Raw genomic sequence first — 16,687 nt, 5'->3', positions numbered from 1 at the left:
ATCTTTACATAGAATTAAATAAAGAAGACACCCAAATTTCTTATTCTCCAAAAGCTGATCCTAGTAGAAATGGCAGATAAGCATTAGACTCTAGAATGGCAATTTTCATAGTAAGGCGGATGCAGGGGAACTCCAGGGGTTCTCAACTGTCAGGGAGTGGGTAAAATCGAAACCACTTTCATGATAATATTGAAGCCTTTTCATTCTCAGTGAAGCTTCCCAGAGATTACAAACCATGTGATATTTCAAGAGGCTAAATGCAAAAGTTGATATGAGAATGCAGATGACCTTAAAAATGTAAATCAATACCATTCTCCTTACTAAATTTTTGAAATATAGTTTTTAAATAAAAATGTGTCAATTAGAGCCAGGTGTGGTAGCCCATGCCTGTAATCCCAGCAACTGTGGAGGCTGAGGCAGGAGGATTGTAAAATTCAAGGCCAGCCTCAGTGAGACCCTTTCTCAAAATAAAATTTTAAATGGCCTTAGGATATAGCTCATTGGGAAAGTGCCTTGGGTTTCAATCAAACAAAAACAACAACTACAGTGTGTGTAGCCTTTACAGACTAGCTCCTTTCACTTAGTTGCATACATTTTAAAGAGTCAATTGTATTCAAATGTAATGGGTTTATTATTGTTTTGTGTGGTGCCCTGGATCAAACCCAGGATCTGGCTAGTGCTCTACCACAGAGCCACACTCCCAGTACCTTATTACTGTTATTTTAAAGTTAACTATTGGGGTTGGGAAAGTAGTTCAGTGTAGAATATTTGTTTAGCGTGCACAAGGTCCCAGGTTTAATCCCTAGCACTGCAAAAAATAATAGTTTATTAAACTAACAGCAAATATCAGTAGCTATAAGTTTACATGGACAAAAACTCCATGAGATCCTCAATAATTTGTAGGTGTAAAGGAATCTTAAAATCAAATTAGAAAACTGCTTGCTGTTTGAAAGAGCAAAAGTCCTGTGTGTACACATGTGCCCAGGAGGGTATATGTTGGACAGGAAAAAAAAAAAAAAAAAACCCTAAACCAAAAATTCCAAACTGGTGGCTGGCACACCTATTTTTATAAGACTCTTGTGCTTTCTTACTCAGTTCTTAAACTATTAAATTAATTGCCAGCATTTACAAACCAGAAGGTTTCACATAGTTTTCTGGCCTTTTCTCAAAAAAATGAAAATCTGTGGCAGCACTGGCTTGGCATTTCCACTTAGCTATTTCCACTGGCTGGCTTCACTTGATGAGGCACACACTTTGGTTCACCACAATCCCTCATCTGCCCATCTCTGTAGGGACCTGAATTGCTACCCTGTGTTAAAGAAACAAAAACCTTTTATGCAGTAAACATCAACAATGAAATATTCATCAATCTAGTAAGTATCTGCATTCCTCCAAAGAGGACAACTTGCATAATAAATAGCACTTCATTTTCTGACTTCTCAAAGCAACAACTTGTATGGTCTCACAGTTGGTACAGACCCTGGATTAGAAACACTTCTGAAGAAGGATCCAAGTGACAAAGTAAGCATCTTTGGACAAGTGCAAAGGGAGGAAACTCACCAGAGGAGCAAGGGAGTGGATCTCCAGGGAACAGAAGGGCCTTTAAGTCCCTCAGGGAGGGGATTCAAGTGACAAGCAGACCTTGGTTATTTCTTCCTGGAATGCTGAGTGGTAATTTCAGGACACTCATCCAATTTCTTCTGCCCTGAAAGCAGGTGGTGGAAAGGAAGGGGCTGTCAGAACTTCCGCCCCCAAAGAAAGGAGGGCAAAGGTGATATATGGGGGAAAGACAATTTTTGGAAGAAAGAAGAAAGCAATACTAAACTGGGGAGATAGAGTAAAGAAAAAAAGTTTTATGGTAAAAATGAAATTATTTTTTCTTTTCTTATTTCCCCCTGGGGAAGGGAACTAGAGAGTTTTGCTGGGAGAAGCCTAATTGGGGTGGAATTGGTGATAAAAAGGAATTTTTGTTGGAAAGGTAGGTAGGGGAAGAAAGTTGGAGAAATAAATATTAGACAAAAGAGAAACTGGAGAAACTGAGTTGGTTTGTTCTAAATGGGAAAATATTCCAAAAAGAGGAATTCTGGGTGAGAATAAAGATTTTTTTGCTGGAAAGAGATCCTGAATAGAGGGGGGTAAATTTGGGTTTAAAGAAAATAGTTTTTGTTAGAGGACGCTCCTAAAAGTATGGAGAGGGCAGTAATGGAGGAAGATGGGACAGGCTTTTGTTTTTGCTGGAAGAATCTACAGAGAGAATCTGGGTCCCCTGATGCGGGACTACTGAGGAGGAAGGGGGGGCTTAGCAGAAGGGGCCTGGAAGGGGATGGCAAATGCAAGGCCGAGATGCAGAGGTGCGGAGGTTGGGCAGGGCCCGCGGCGCGAGCTGGGGAGCTGCGAGGGGGCAGTTAGGGCCTGGGGGGCGGGGGAGGAGAGAAAAGGGGGTGCAGCGGACCCGGGACCCTGAGGAGAATCTTCTCCCCGGGAGAAGATGCAGCGCGGCCTGGAGCTGTTGGGGTGCAGAAGGTGCGTGCGTGACGCAGGGTGAGGGGCGCCCCTCGAAGGGGAGGTGGGCCCCCTAAAAAAGAAATACAGACACAAATGAGGCTGTAAAAGGGGGGAGGGGTTGAAATAAGAGGAAGGGGCGGGAAAGGGGGGCAGGGGGAAAGGGGAGGGGGCAAGGGCAGCAGCAACCGGGTTTTACCCGACCCCGGGGGCTGGCGCGCCGGGCCTCGCGCCTCGCGCCTCGCGGGCCTCGCAGCGGCCGCCCGCCTGGCCGCGCGCCACCCGCCGCCCGGCGCGCACGCGCAGCCCGGCCAGCCCGGCGCTCCCTTATCCCCCGCGGCGCGTGCGCGCGTGCGTGGCCTCGCGTCGCCCAGAGCGGCCTCGTGCCATCCTCTCGCCGCCTGGGCTCCCAGCGCGTGCCGCTCGACTGCGCAGCCCGGGCGGCTCCGGCGAGGGGCGGGGCCGCGCGGGGGCGGGGCCTGTCGCGGTCATATGACCCGCCGCAGGCGGGAAAGAAGGCGGTTGGTCGCCATTTTGGGAGGCGGGCGGTTGAGGGCTGGAGAGGGTGCCAGCCTGGCTGGGGAGGGGCTGCAGGGGGAGGGGCCGGCCCCACGGTCCACACACCCACCGAGGCCGAGAGTCCAGCCGTCTGGCCATTGTTCCCGCAGCCCGGCGTTAGAACACAGCGGCCTTGCGCCCGCGGTGCTCAGCCCGGCAGTGGGGGCCTGGCGGAGTGGAGCCACTGAGGCCGGCTACCGCAGGCGTGGGGACTTGGGCGCTTGTGAACCTCGGAGGGCACCTGGCCGCGACCCGCTACTGTTGGCAGACGCGGGTCCGGCGGTGATGGGCACGCAGTGGCCCAGGCGCTTCCTGGCAAGGAGTTGGAACCTCCAGCCACTGACCCGAATCCCGTGCTTTGAAACTGAAGGCGCGGGGTAGAGAGACCCCGGCCTGTGGTGGGAAGGGGCACGACCAAGAGCACTGGGGCCCTACTCGGGTGACGGCTGCACAACTCGGCATATTTGCCAAAAATCTTTGAAGTGTGCAGTTAAAATGGGTAACGTGTAAATTACCCCTTATTAAGGTGTCCCCCCCACCTTTGCTCCCTGGGGGAGACGACAGAATGGAAAGGACAGGAACTGCTACACTGATTTTGAATCCCTTCATTGGGCAAATGCGGAATTTATGTTCTAGGTGCTGAGATAACGTCTGGGGCAATCATCCCTGCCCCCCAGGGTAGCTCATGCTGTAGAGCAACAAGTTCAATAGAAATAAAATACAATTCCCAAGCACTGGCCACAGGTTCCCTTAGCCATGTTCTTTTTTAAAAGGGTGAAATTACCCTTAATATATTTGACTCCAAATAATATCTCACTGTTATCAATACGCAAATTTTAAATAGTTTAGAAAATGTTTTGGACTACATCTTTTAAATCTGGTGGGTATGTCACATTCCCAGGGCATCTTAATTCAGACCGACCGTGTGTGGAGGGTGGCATAGGCCCATGTAGCTGGTGGCTCTGGTATTGGACAGCATACCTCTCCAAAGGAAATATAGACCTGAAGAAAATAGGAAAACTATAGAAATTCCTGGGAGACAAGAAGAACAGCAACTGCAAACACCCCCTTTGAAGACAATAAGGAGACCAGAATGGCTACGACCATGCGAATAAAAGAAACTAGGGATGATCATCATGTAGAGCCTTGTAGGTCATGCTAAAGCAGGAAGTAAACACACAAAAGTGTCTTGAGAGACACATTTTTAAAAAATAATTTCAGCTCTGTAATCTCTTGTGGAGGAAGTAAGGACACTAGTGCTATAAAAAAATAGGATTTAGGGGTTAGGGAAACAGCTCAGTTGGTAGAGTGCTTGTCTAGCATTCACATAGCCCCTGGGTTCAATCCCCAGCACCACCTAAAAAGTTGAAGAACAGGATTTAAGTTCCTGAAATAAACTAACAATTCTCAGTTCTTTGACAAACATTCAACCCTTTTAAGGATGCAGACAGAAGATACTTGCAATGCAAAGAATTCACATTCAGGGCTAGGGCTATTCAGTGGTAGAGCGCTTGGATCCTCAGCACCACATAAAAATAAATAAATGAAGATATCGTGCCCATCTACAACTAAAAATATTTTTAAAAATTCACATTCAGGGACTGGGGTTGTGGCTAACTGGTAGAGCATTTGCCTCACACATGTGAGGTACTGGGTTTGATCCTCAGCATAACATAAAGATATTGTGTCCATCTACAACTAAAAAATATATTAAAGAATTCACTCAGAATTAAGTTGTAGATGAACACAGTATTTTTATTTTTTATGTGGTGCTGGGGATCTAGCCTGGTGCCTCATCTGTGCTAGGCAAGCGCTCTGACACTGAACCACAACCCCAGCCCCTAGAATTTATTTTAAAAGCTTAAAGTAGGGGCTGAGCTTGTGGTTCAGTGGGAGAGTGCCTGCCTAGCAGCAGCGAGGCCCTGGATTCAATCCTCAGCACTACATAAAAATAAATAAAGGTATTGTGTCCAACTACAACTAAAAAATAAGATTAAAAAAATAAAAGCTTGGGGCTGGGGTTGTGGCTTAGCAGTAGAATGCTCGCCTTGTACGTGCGAGACCATGGGTTCGATCCTCAGCACCACATACCAAAATAAACAAGTGAAATAAAGGTGTTGGACAACTACAACTAAGAAATATTTAAAAAGAAGCTTAATGTAAATGAGGCAACCTAATTTAAAAGAATAAAAATATACTAAAAAGGATTTCATGGCTGGGCTTGTGGCTCAGTGGTAGAGCATTTACCTAGCATGTGTGAGGCACTGGGTTTGATCCTCAGCACCACATAACACCTTGGAGGGATGAGAGAATGGCCCACACAGGGACTTCGAAGAAAATGGAAATTGTTTTTTCTTAAACTGTGTCATGGGGTCACAGTTGTTCATTTTGTTCTTATTCTTATAACATATATATGAGGGTTTTTAAAAACTCTCTGCTCTGAGCCAGGCACTGTGGCAGATGCCTGTAATCTCAGTAGCTCAGGAGGATGAGGCAGGAGGATCACAAATTCAAGGCCAACTTCGGCAATTTAGTGAGGCCCTAAGTGATTTAGAGAGACCCCATCTCAAAATAAAAGGGCTGGGAATGTGGCTCAGTGATTAAGCTCCGAGGGGTTCAACCCCAGTCCCCAGTACAAAAACAAACAAAAAAATCTACCTATTCTATATTTAATTCAAAGCAAAGGTTTTTTTGTTTGTTTGTTTGTTTGTTTGTTTTTTAAGCTAGGAAAGCAATACTTTGGCCTCTGAGAAAAAAAATCAGGTAGTTCCTTCCAACCTCTCCCAATCCTGAAAAGCCTCCTTGGTTCTACCCTCTCAGGGAGACACAAATAAAAGGAAGAGGGGACACCAGGAAAAAGGAGGTGGTGGCACAATTAGAGGCAGGATTTTGATCCCAGAAACAATTTTTTTTTTGAGTATTTGTTCCTTCCTCTACTTAACAAACATTTAAAAATACAGAGACCAGCCAGGGTGGTGCACAGCTATAATCCCAGTGACTCAGGAGCCTGAGGCAGGAGAATCAAGAATTCAAGGCCAGACTCAGCAACTTAGCAGGACCCTCTCTCAAAAAAACAAACTTTTCTTTTGTTTATTTATTTTTTAAAGAAAGACTAAGAATCTGCCATGTGCCTCACTGGAGCTGGAGGCAGAAAAGAAAATAAAGACATAGGACCTTGGCCACAGGGAATCTACCAGGGGGAAGTAGGATTTCACCCTGGAAATTATTCAAACACGGAGCCTTCCTTTCTTCTGTTAGCAAACATCGAGGGTCTGCCTTTGGCCCACCCTGGTGAGATGCTTTTTCTATGGGGGGCCAAGGCTAAGGAAGAAGGGGGCTCTGGAGAAGGAAGATGGGCTCCATTTAGCAAGACAGAGCTGAAACCCAGGGAAGGAATTAATAAGGCCTCATTTTTAAGGTTTGTGTGTGGAGTTTCCCATCAAGACAGCCCTTTTGAAAAGAAGAGGCTCAGAATGGCCAAACGTGGACACCCCGACACTCATCAGCAGGGCGGAGATTAACAAAATGTGGTGCATCTATGCAAGGGAATAGCATTCCGCCACACACAGGAATGAAGCGTGTCGCCACTGGGTACAGAGAATGCCATGACCTCGAAAAGACGAGAAGCAGCCACGCAAAGGACCACAGATGGTATGAAGGATTCCATTTATATCAAATGGCCAGAACGGCAAATCCAGAGACAGAAACGGGCAAATCCAGAGACAGATAGGGAAGGGGAGTGACTGATTAGTGGGCAAGGGGGTTCCTCCCAGTGCTCCAGGGAGGTATCTAGGAGTTTGATACCAGCCTGGGAGACTCCATTTCCAAACAAGCAAAGAAACAAGACTCACCCAGAAATGGAACCGCATTTCCCTGGTGGACTAGAGCAAACAGTCGCTGGTGGTGATCTGGAGGACACTGTGGTAGCTGGGTAAGCACTGGGCCCTCCCGCAAGGCCCTTGCCTCTGCTTCAGCATCTTGAAGGCACTAATCAGTGTCTTGGCGGTGGTTTTGTTTTTGATGCATAGTAATTGCACACATTTACAGGTACAGTGTGACCTTTTGATACATGTATACTTTGGGGAATGATCAAATCAGGGTAATTCGCATATTTATCACCTAAAACATTTATAGTTACCTTGAGGTGAAACATTCAAAATCCTTTTTTTTTTTTTTTTTTTTTGGTACCAGGGATTGAACCCAGGGGTGCGTAACTGCTGAGCCACATCCCCAGCCCTTATTATTATTATTTTTTACTTTGAGACACGTTCTTGTTAAGTTGCTTAGGGCCTTGCTAAATTTCTGAGTCTGGCCTCAAACTTGTAATCTTCCTGCCTCAGCCTCCTGAGCTGCTGGGTTGCAGGCCTGCACTACTGTGCCCTGCGAGAGGAATTTTTCTAACTATTTTATATATTATAAAAGTATATTTCACATATTCTGTGTTCTATTTTGGGTTATATTTTGTTGGTTTTTCCTTTTCCTACCATATTATGCTCCTTGAAACCCTAGTGAACTTTCATTTAACAGTGTAGCTCCATGGCACTTGCCAAGATATTGTCTGTAATAATAATAAATAATATTATTGTCAGGCATAGTAGCATATGATTGTATCTCAGCCACTTGAGAGGCTGAGGCAGGAAGATTGCAAGTTTGAGACGAGCTTTGGGAATTCAGCAAGACCCTGTCTCAAAATAAAAACTAAAAAGGACAGGGGATACAGCTCAGAGCATCCCTGGGTTCAATCCCCTGTATTGCAAAAAAACTAATAAAATAAAAAATATGTATGGGGCTGGGATTGTGGCTCAGCGGTAGAGCGCTTGCCTAGCACTGGTGAGACCCGAGTTGGATCCTCAGCACCAAATAAAAATAAAGGCATTGTGTTGTGTCCATCTACACCTAAAAAATAATTATTAAAAAAATGTATATACATATATATGCACACATATGTACACTATTAGTAACAGTAAGACCAACTCACTCTGGTTTGCACAGAACTTGCCTGACTTTAATACTAAAAATTCCGTATCTCCAGAGACTCCTCAATCCCACCAATCTGGTACACTTGGTCCCCTTAATTGTAATACATACTATTGTAAATAACCAATATTTTTCAAGCTCTACATAGATTAACTTACCCCTCACAATATCCTGATGAAATAAGATGTTATCATCATTCTATTTTCCAGATGAGGAAATGGGCTCATAGAAGTTAAGTAACTTTCTCGGTTAAGAGGCAGTGGTCTGAATGAGCTCATTCTTTTGGTCACCAACTTAGGTCACCTTTCTGGGGTTCACTAAATATTTGGAAGAAGGGTGAAAATTGGACTCAGAAATTTAACCTCAGGAGCATCCTCCTTACTGTGTTTTACACATCTTAACTTGTTGAATCCTTATGGGCCCTTTATGAAGCAGATACTATTATTACTCTCATTTTATAGGTGAGTAAACTGAGGCACAGAAAGACTAAGTAAATGGAGGCGTCAATATCCAAAGGCCTCTCTCTGAATCCTGACTCCCAGCTCCTTTCACTTTCTTCCAAACCTTGTTTTCTGCCCCATAGACTGGGGAGTAATGACCATTTCACTGGGAAGCACCAAGAAACAAACAGGAAGATGCTCAGGAAGGCCTCACCGTGTCGCGACTGCTGAGCATGTGGTAATGGTTAAACACCAGGGAGCGAGGCTGAGCTAAGGCCCCGTGGTCCCACGGCAGAGCAGTCCCGGTGGCTGGGCTAAGGTTGCTGTGGGAGGCAGAGGGTGCAGTGTATTTGTGCCCTGGATCCTGGACACCTCCAGAGCAGCCTTCTTCCTTCTGGCCCTTGGTTAATGTGCCATGACTTGGTGGCCACAGGGCAAGGCATTCCTCGGGTGATCCTGGTTTACCTGGGTTGCTTGCTTGATTGGGGGACCTACCCTGAGGACCTGTCTCAGTGTAACAGGGACTTAGAGGAGCTGCCTTCGCTAAAGGCAGTGACTCTTTACTCAGTCCTGCAGAAGCCCAGTGGGTCACTAAGAGCAGGACGAAGCCTGGCCTTGCTCTCTTCCTTCTGTGCCATCCCCTTGATTACCCTAAACTTACGATCAGCTCCCTGCACATAGTCAGGTTGATCATTTAAGGAGTGTTGATCTAAAAATTAGCAATAAAAGTTTTATTAGCCCTAAATTTACCTAACCTCTCGTCCCCCTTCAAGACTGGGGACCAGATTTGCAGCCTCCTGTTCCAGATGTCTGCAGTGGCTCTGCACAGCGGAGCCTCGCAGACGCGCAGACATGTCACCGTCACCGCTGAGAGGAGAGGTTTCCTCGGGAACCCCGGGAACCGAGGTGCCTCCTGCAGAGGCGACAGAGACACATCCCGAGCAGAGCAGCAGAGCAGCGGAGCAGCGGTGGAAGTTGGCCCTCCAGAGATAAGAAGTTTCCAGCAGCCACCTCGCCAGAAGCAGAACTGAGATGACCAGCCCTAGCCAGCTGCCCACCCTGATGAGATGAGCAGGGTTCCCAAGAGCTGGCTGCAACCCTAAGATAAGAAAACGGCGAAGAAATCACGCAACACACGGAACTGAGTCTCTGATGGAGGTAGGGCTCTGAGACCCCGAGGGTCGGCTAGGAAAGACAGCGTGCACCGGGAATCCCTTTATTTTTATAAGGGGACCCATAAAGGAGATTGGATGGAATGTTCTCACCAAATAAGACAGGGGTAAGATTTCAAAGGTGGGGTTTTGCTTTGCAATGTCTTGGTCAGCAGATTGACTGACACCTTAGCAAGTCACACCCATCCCAGGTGCTGTGCGATCACAGGCAGAGCCAGAGGAGAGACGCACTTCCAGGCTCAGCCCAGTTAGCGCACCGCCAGACCTGTCCCCTCATAGAGCTCTGTTGCGCCCAGGTCACACACAGCCCAAGGATGGCTTGCGACAATCAACCAGACCACAGTGTGACTGCTTAATTACACAGCCCTCTCCCCACCCACCCTGCCCCAATCCTTCCTCTACTCGAACCCACAATTCCTGTCAGCACCCTGAAACAGGGCTGAGATGCTGGATCTCACTTTGCCTTCCCAACCTGGCCAAGTTGATCACTTCCATTTAGAAAGGTGGAGACAGGATGTTAGAACTGGAAAGGAGCAGGGACGGCGTGTGGCCCAGCTACTTCATCTGCACATCTGGAAATGGAGGCTCAGAGAGGGGAATGGTCTCACCTCAAGTCACACAGCAAGTTGGGGGCAGCTGTCCTGACTCCCAGACCAGTTGCTTTCCTCTCCCCAGGGTTTGTGTCCAGAAGGATGTGGGTGATGGTAAGAGCGGGCGGGGATGGGAAGGAGGGTTAGGTGGCATTTGCCTGGCAACTAACCACCAGCATGTGCTGAACCACAACTCTGGGGACCCAGGAATCTCAGAAACACGTTTTATGGAGTCACTTCAGAAATTAGCTAGAAGACAGGTCACGGGACAAGTTCCTGCAACTTCCAGTCGCGAGGCAAGGCACCAGTGGGAAAACAGCAAGGAGAGCTCGCAAAGTGTGTTTTATAACAAAAATGTGGGGAAGGAAAGCACGAGGGGTCACGCTGCAGTGCACCAGCCAAAGAGGCAGATGCAGGGATGGGGAGGCTGGGACAGGAGGACCATCCAGGAGAGGCTCTGGCTGCTTCTGGACAGGCGGGTTGTGAGCTGGGTTGGCCGCACCCAGGGGAGCCTCGTGGGGTCTGGGTGAGCCTTTCACAACCTTAAGGAATACAAACGGCCTCCGAGTGTTTCTGCTTTGGGCCTGAGCAGATTGGCCTCCACCGGCCTCCATCCTCCTGTAACTCAGCTTAGGACTTCACAGAATGATTGTGTTTCCTCCTCACCTGCACTCCTGGCTGCTGGGAGGCCAAGGCAGGAGGATCACTTGGACCCAGGAGTTTGAGATCAGCCGGGGCAACAAAGTGAGACCCCATTTTGACAAAAGAAAAGAAAAAGAAAAAAGAAATTTGATATTCAGCCATTTAATGACTAGATGATTCAGCCGAGTATTGACTAATGTCTGCTGACTCCAGAGCTGTGCAAGGCCCTCCGGGCCCTGGCGAGGACGGTGCATGAAGGTGGCTGGATTCAGCCAGGGCTCACCACAGAGGAGGGAACAGCGTGACTGGCACTTACACGAGGGTCCCGCAGGTCGGCCTTGGCTTCACCGTGTCACAGCCCCGCTAAGCTGGAGCCACCTTGCTCAGTGCCAGCTCCCCTCCGTGTGTGGTGGCTAGAAGAGAACTCCACGTAACATGACGATTTCTCTCTGGCCAGGCACAGGGGCACACGCCTATAATCCCAGCAGCTCAGGAGGCTGAGGCAGGAGGATGGCGAGTTCAAAGCCAGCCTCAGCAATGGTGAGGCGCTAAGCAACTCAGTGAGACCCTGTCTCTAAATAAAATACAAAATAGGGCTGGGGATGGGGCTCAGTGGTTAAGCGCCCCTGGGTTCAATTCCCAGTACCAAAAAAAAAAAAAAGAAAGAAAAGGATTTATGCCTGGGGGCCGGGGCCAGGGCTCAGTGGCTCAGGGGAGAGCCCTGGCCCAGCAGGCAGCAGGGGCAGGTGTGTGCTCTGGGTTCCACCCCCAGCTTCACACCCACAAAAACAAAACTCATCCCGTGATTTTGTATTTCATGTGCTGATTTCCCCAACTGTCCTACCCTTAATTGCAAAGGAGGAGGCGACAGGGATGGTGGACTCGCGATCCCCCAGGAGCCTGTCTCCTTGGGGTGACCACACTGTATCCAAGCAGCTCCAAACACCACGGTGTGGCACAAGTGCCAGCCAGCCAGCCCCATGCACCAGGCTCTGAAGGAGTCCATCAGGCACATGAGTGGCCGCTGCTTTGTGTTAGAGCCGGCCTGGTGATACCTGTGGGGATCCCCACTGTGGCTGCAGGGAAACCCACCTGTCAGAAGTGGAATCTCCATCCTGCTCTCCAGGGACAGCAGTGGCCAAACCACCCCTGTGGTCCTCTCAGCACACTGCCCCTACACACGTGCTTGCATACACACCATTCTAGGAACAGGAAATTTCCCTTAAGGAAGAAAGTTAGCCATGATCCTCAAACTGATGATCCTGTTAGGAAAACAAGGCAGAAAATAGGTGAGGAGGCCCAGATCTGTCCTATGAGAAGGGCAGGCATTGGGGAATCAACCGGTGAAAATACTAAGAGGAAGAAACAGGGAAGCGGAAGGAAAACCAATAAAAGGGAAGCCCCAACAAAGCCAAGGCAAAAGATGTTCTTCAGGAGGGAAGGGTCCACCCTGACCTTTGGCTCCTCCTCTCATTTGCCATTTCCTGTTGTCCTCACCCCCTAGGCATTATTGCTCAGCCTCACTTCCATGAGTCATCTTTTGAATCACTTTCTTCAAGCATTCTCAGCCTCCTCATGACTCTCATCCTCCGAAATACTCACCTGGCCAAGGTCCAGCCGTCTGTATTCTCCCAGCCAGCTGGACCAGCAGGAGGAAACCACCCAGCCAGCCTGACGGGTTTTACCTGAATCAGAGAAAACCAGCACAGGGCCATCTCCCTGGGTCTCTGCTGAGCTTTCCCCACTTGCCCTCCAGATGATGACCAGGTCTCTGCTTCCTGTGCAAACAGAAGCCTTTGGAAAGGAAACCCCCTGCCACCCACCCCAGAGCACGGCTCCCCTTCTTCTCTCTCATTGCTGCCTCCAGCTCCTGGTTCCACCCTCTCACTCAAGGACAGAGGTCATGGTCCCTCCCTCCCTCCTTCCTTCCTCTAGGTGCGGGCCCCCTTCCTCCTCCTCCTTTTCTCACCTCTCTCCCCCTCTGCCAGACTGTAGGAGTCAGGCTTCTCTAAGGGGACAGAACCAGTAGAATATTATATGAGAGGATTTATTAAAAAGGCTTATACAATCAGAGACCAATAGTCCCAGCAGGGCAGTCTGCAGGCTGGAGAGCCAGAGAGACCAGCTGCTGCCCAGGCCAAGAAGCGGAAGCCTCAGAACAGGAGGGACCAATGGTGGAGCCCCAGCCTGAGACTGAAGGCCTGGAGCCCCAGGGACAGTCCACCCGCAGAGGCTGAAGAACCTGGAGCCTGGATTTCACCAGCAGCAGCAGCAGCAGCAGCAAAAACCACATCTGCTCCGGAAGGGTCGAGGTGCGAGCTTCCCCTCCGGCTTTTTGGTTCCACCCAGGCCCCCAGCCTGTGGGATGGTGCCACCCACTCCCGACCTTCCCCATTCGGTTCACGACCCACATGCCCATCTTCTCCGGAAACACCTGTCGACACCCCCAGAATGGTGCTTTACCAATTCTCAGGGCCTCTCAATGCAGTCAAGCTGACCACCAAGGTCAACCGTCACAAAGCCTATACCTGTCTGCTGAGGGCCATTACCAAGTAGGAATGATGCATCGAAATTTCCTTGCCAAGCGTACCCCATGCTGCTTAGAGGACATTCGATGGGACATTGCATGCATGCTTTAATAAAGTGACCTTGCTCAAGGACCAAGGCGGATCCGGGTTTAGAGCTGATCAGGTTTGAGGAAGTAACCGGCTCCTTGAGTTTAAGGTGTAGCCAGTTTAAGACAATGGGTTTTAGGGAAGTTAGAGGTTGAAGATTATTGCTGGGATTAGGGTGTTCCTGCTGCTTGTTCCCATTGAGTTCTCCTGAGATTAAAATGGGATTTGGAGATAGCCTGGGGGGGGGTAGGTGAATTGTGCGGGAGAAGGCAGAACGCGATTGCCCCTGGACCTGTGTGGAGGCGGTGTGAGAGCGGGAATAAAGAATTGCTGTTTGAACCTACGAAGGTGTGTGGTGGCTCGTGATTCTGGTGCCAAGCCGAGACCTTGGCACCTGTCCCCGTCCCCAAAAATCCCTACCTCTCCCGTAACAAATCCCAATGCAAAACAAGAACCTTGTTTGGATTCTGATTGTAATAAAACAATAATAATAATTAAAAGAAGAGGACAGGGGAAATCTGAACTCTGCATATTCAGTGATGTAAAAAAAAAATCCTGGGCATCTCTTAGATGGAGCATGGGATTGTAGTTATGTTTTTAAAAACTAACCTTCTGGGCTGGGACTGTGGCTCGGTGGCAGAGTGCATGCTTGGCATGTGGGAGGCACTGGGTTCGATCTCCAGCACCACATTAAGTAAAATAAAGTTATTGTGTCTAACTACAACTAAAAAAGAAAAACCCTGAGCTTTCCTTCAGAGATATGAAAAGTAAATGGAATATTGTGATGTCTGAGATGTGTTTTAAAATGCAGTCAGGGAGCAAGGCTGTGGCTCAGTGGCAGAGAGCTTGGCTAGCATGCACAAGGCCCCAGGTTCAATCCCCAGCACCGAGGAGACAAAAAAAAAAAAAAAAGAAAAGAAAAAAAATCAACGAAGGAATCAAAATACAGTTGGCCCTCACATCGAGAGTGCAGACTCCACCAACCATGGATTTTTTTTTTTAGAGAATTTTTTAACATTTATTTTTTAGTTTTCTGTGGACACAACATCTTTGTTTGTATGTGGTGCTGAGGATCGAACCCGGGCCGCACGCATGCCAGGCGAGTGTGCTACCACTTGAGCCACATCCCCAACCACCAACCATGGATGGAAAAAAAAACTTCACCTACACAGAACATGTGGATAGTTTTCTTGTCATTATTCCCTAAACAATGCAGGGTAGCAACTATTTACACAGCATTGACCTTGGACTAAGTATTGTAAGTCAGCTAGAGATGATTATAAAGTACCCCAGAGGATGTGGGTAGATTACGTGCAAATATTGTGCCCTTTTATTCGAAGGTCTTGAGTATCCCCTGATTTTGGTATCTACCAGGGTCCTGGAGCCAATCCCTCTTGGGTACCAAGAGACAACTGTCATGCAGCAGGTGAGAGTGGAGGTTAACAGGAGACTCTAGAAATAAGATAACATGGAGCTGATCATTGGCAAGACCCAGTGACAGTTATGTGAAATTAATGGTGCCCTTTTATTTTAATACATATTTAATCTTCTTATTAAAAATGATTTTAAATCCCCCCTCGTTGGCCTCACTCCCCCTGCATTTCCTATGCAAACTTCCAGAAAGAACTGTCTACCCTCTGTCTCTTCTTCCATGTCTCTTGTCGATTTAGAGTCTGATTATGAAAAAGAAATTCCAACTCACAGAGCAGGACAGAAAATAATGACAATAATTACGGAGAAGAACTCCACAGTGGCTCAGTCCACGGAGGACTGAGTGTCTCCCTGTGCCTCTGCTCCTCCCCCATGAAGTGGGAAGGATCAAACCTATTTGAAAGGTCGTCTGTTCTCAGGACCAAAAAGGGACCGCTCCTGCAGCCTGGGATTGCTCCGCATCCTTCTTTTTGAACCCAAGGGGGCTCTACCTTTTCTGTTTTGACACAGGGCCTCGCTAAGTTGCTGAGGTTGTGGTCAAATCTGCCATCCTCCTGCCTCAGCCTCCCAAGCCACTGGGATCATGGCAGTGCCACTGCGCCCAGCTCCTAGTCCCATTCTTCTGAAGACATAAGAGAGAATCCTGAATAATGGGGTCCAACTAACTCCTGTTTCTCTTCCTGTGAGCTTCGTCTTTCTCATTGGGCTTCCTGCTTCCCCTCTTCTTCCCCCTCCCACATATTGTCCCCTCCAGCCAACCTGCCACCCTTGGGCCTCCGCACCTGCCGGACCTTCCCCTTTGTCTGCCTCTCCATCTGGCAAGTCTTGCCGGACCTCCCTCAGGAGGGCTCCAGCACCCCCCACTCCAGCCTCGCTGCTGCTCCAAAGGTCAGACCTGAGAGTTCCCTGGTGGCCTGTCCTAATGGCCATGCATTGACTTTAATTCACAAAGAAAGATCCACCCATCGGGCCTGTGAGTTCACAGCAGGTGCTGCTCAGGGGTAGCCCTGGGGGAACCTGCTCAGGGAAAAAGAAAGAAGTTGGTTGAAAGAACAAATTAAAGGCACAGACAGAAAAGCCAGTATCTGCAAAACTGAGATGTGGTCCTTTAGGAATAGAGAAGCTCCAGGGATGTTAACTCTGCCTGACCTCTGTGTAGCCAACGGGTTTGTGTCGACTCCAGAGCAAGGCTTGGTTATATGTTCTCTCCCTCCCTCCCTCCCTCTCTCTCTCTGGTTGTGAGCCTGTGAGAACAGGGCTGGGCTTGCCTGGTCACTGGCATGTTCCTAGTGCTGCCCTTCCAGGGCGGGCACCACAGGCGAATGTGCTGGAAAACAGGCAACCAAGCCCTGGAGCTTGGACTTTGTCCGGTGGCACTGGAGGGCTTTAATCACCTGGGGGTCGGGTTGAGCCACACCTTAGAATCCCCAGTTCCCTCTCCACACCCCTCTCCACCCTGCCTTTCCTACCATCCTCCTCCTCCAGGAAGCCCTCCCAAACCCAGGTTGGGTCAGGCGACAGCTCCCGAAACCCCAAGTCCCCCATTCCAGCCCCATCGGCTCTGAGACAGAGTTCCACAGATCCGAAGCTCTGTGAGGTGGGTCCAGGGTCTCTTAGGAATCCTGGAGCAGGTGCTAAGAAACCCAGAGTGTGGCTGGACTTTACCCAGTTGCCACCTCCACACTGTGGCATTCTGGTCCTTCACCAGCCCCTCCCAGGTCTTTGTTGCTCTTCTTGCAAACACTGCCATATATTGTATC

General features: G+C 48.7%; 1 protein-coding gene across 6 annotated transcripts in view; it reads right to left on the bottom strand.

Annotated features, from left to right (window-relative positions):
- Znf541 (zinc finger protein 541) overlaps positions 1 to 2,897 on the bottom strand; it is a 35,243-nt gene extending 32,346 nt beyond the window's left edge. For 3 of the 6 annotated variants that reach the window (XR_013430678.1, XR_013430679.1, XR_013430680.1), the window contains exons 1-2: positions 2,702 to 2,897; positions 1,561 to 1,705 (exon numbers count right to left, since the gene is read on the bottom strand). The gene's annotated coding sequence lies outside the window, so the exon portion shown is untranslated. The remainder of the gene's footprint in view (positions 1 to 1,560; positions 1,706 to 2,701) is intronic. The other 3 variants (XM_078031780.1, XM_078031782.1, XM_078031781.1) reach the window with 2 other exon arrangements.
- Positions 2,898 to 16,687: the final 13,790 nt, after the last annotated feature.

This window comes from Ictidomys tridecemlineatus, chromosome 15, assembly GCF_052094955.1.
Source record: "Ictidomys tridecemlineatus isolate mIctTri1 chromosome 15, mIctTri1.hap1, whole genome shotgun sequence".
Classification (NCBI taxonomy): Eukaryota; Metazoa; Chordata; class Mammalia; order Rodentia; family Sciuridae; genus Ictidomys; species Ictidomys tridecemlineatus.
The sequence above is the reverse complement of the archived record's forward strand: the minus strand, read 5'-3'. Positions and strand labels throughout refer to the sequence as shown.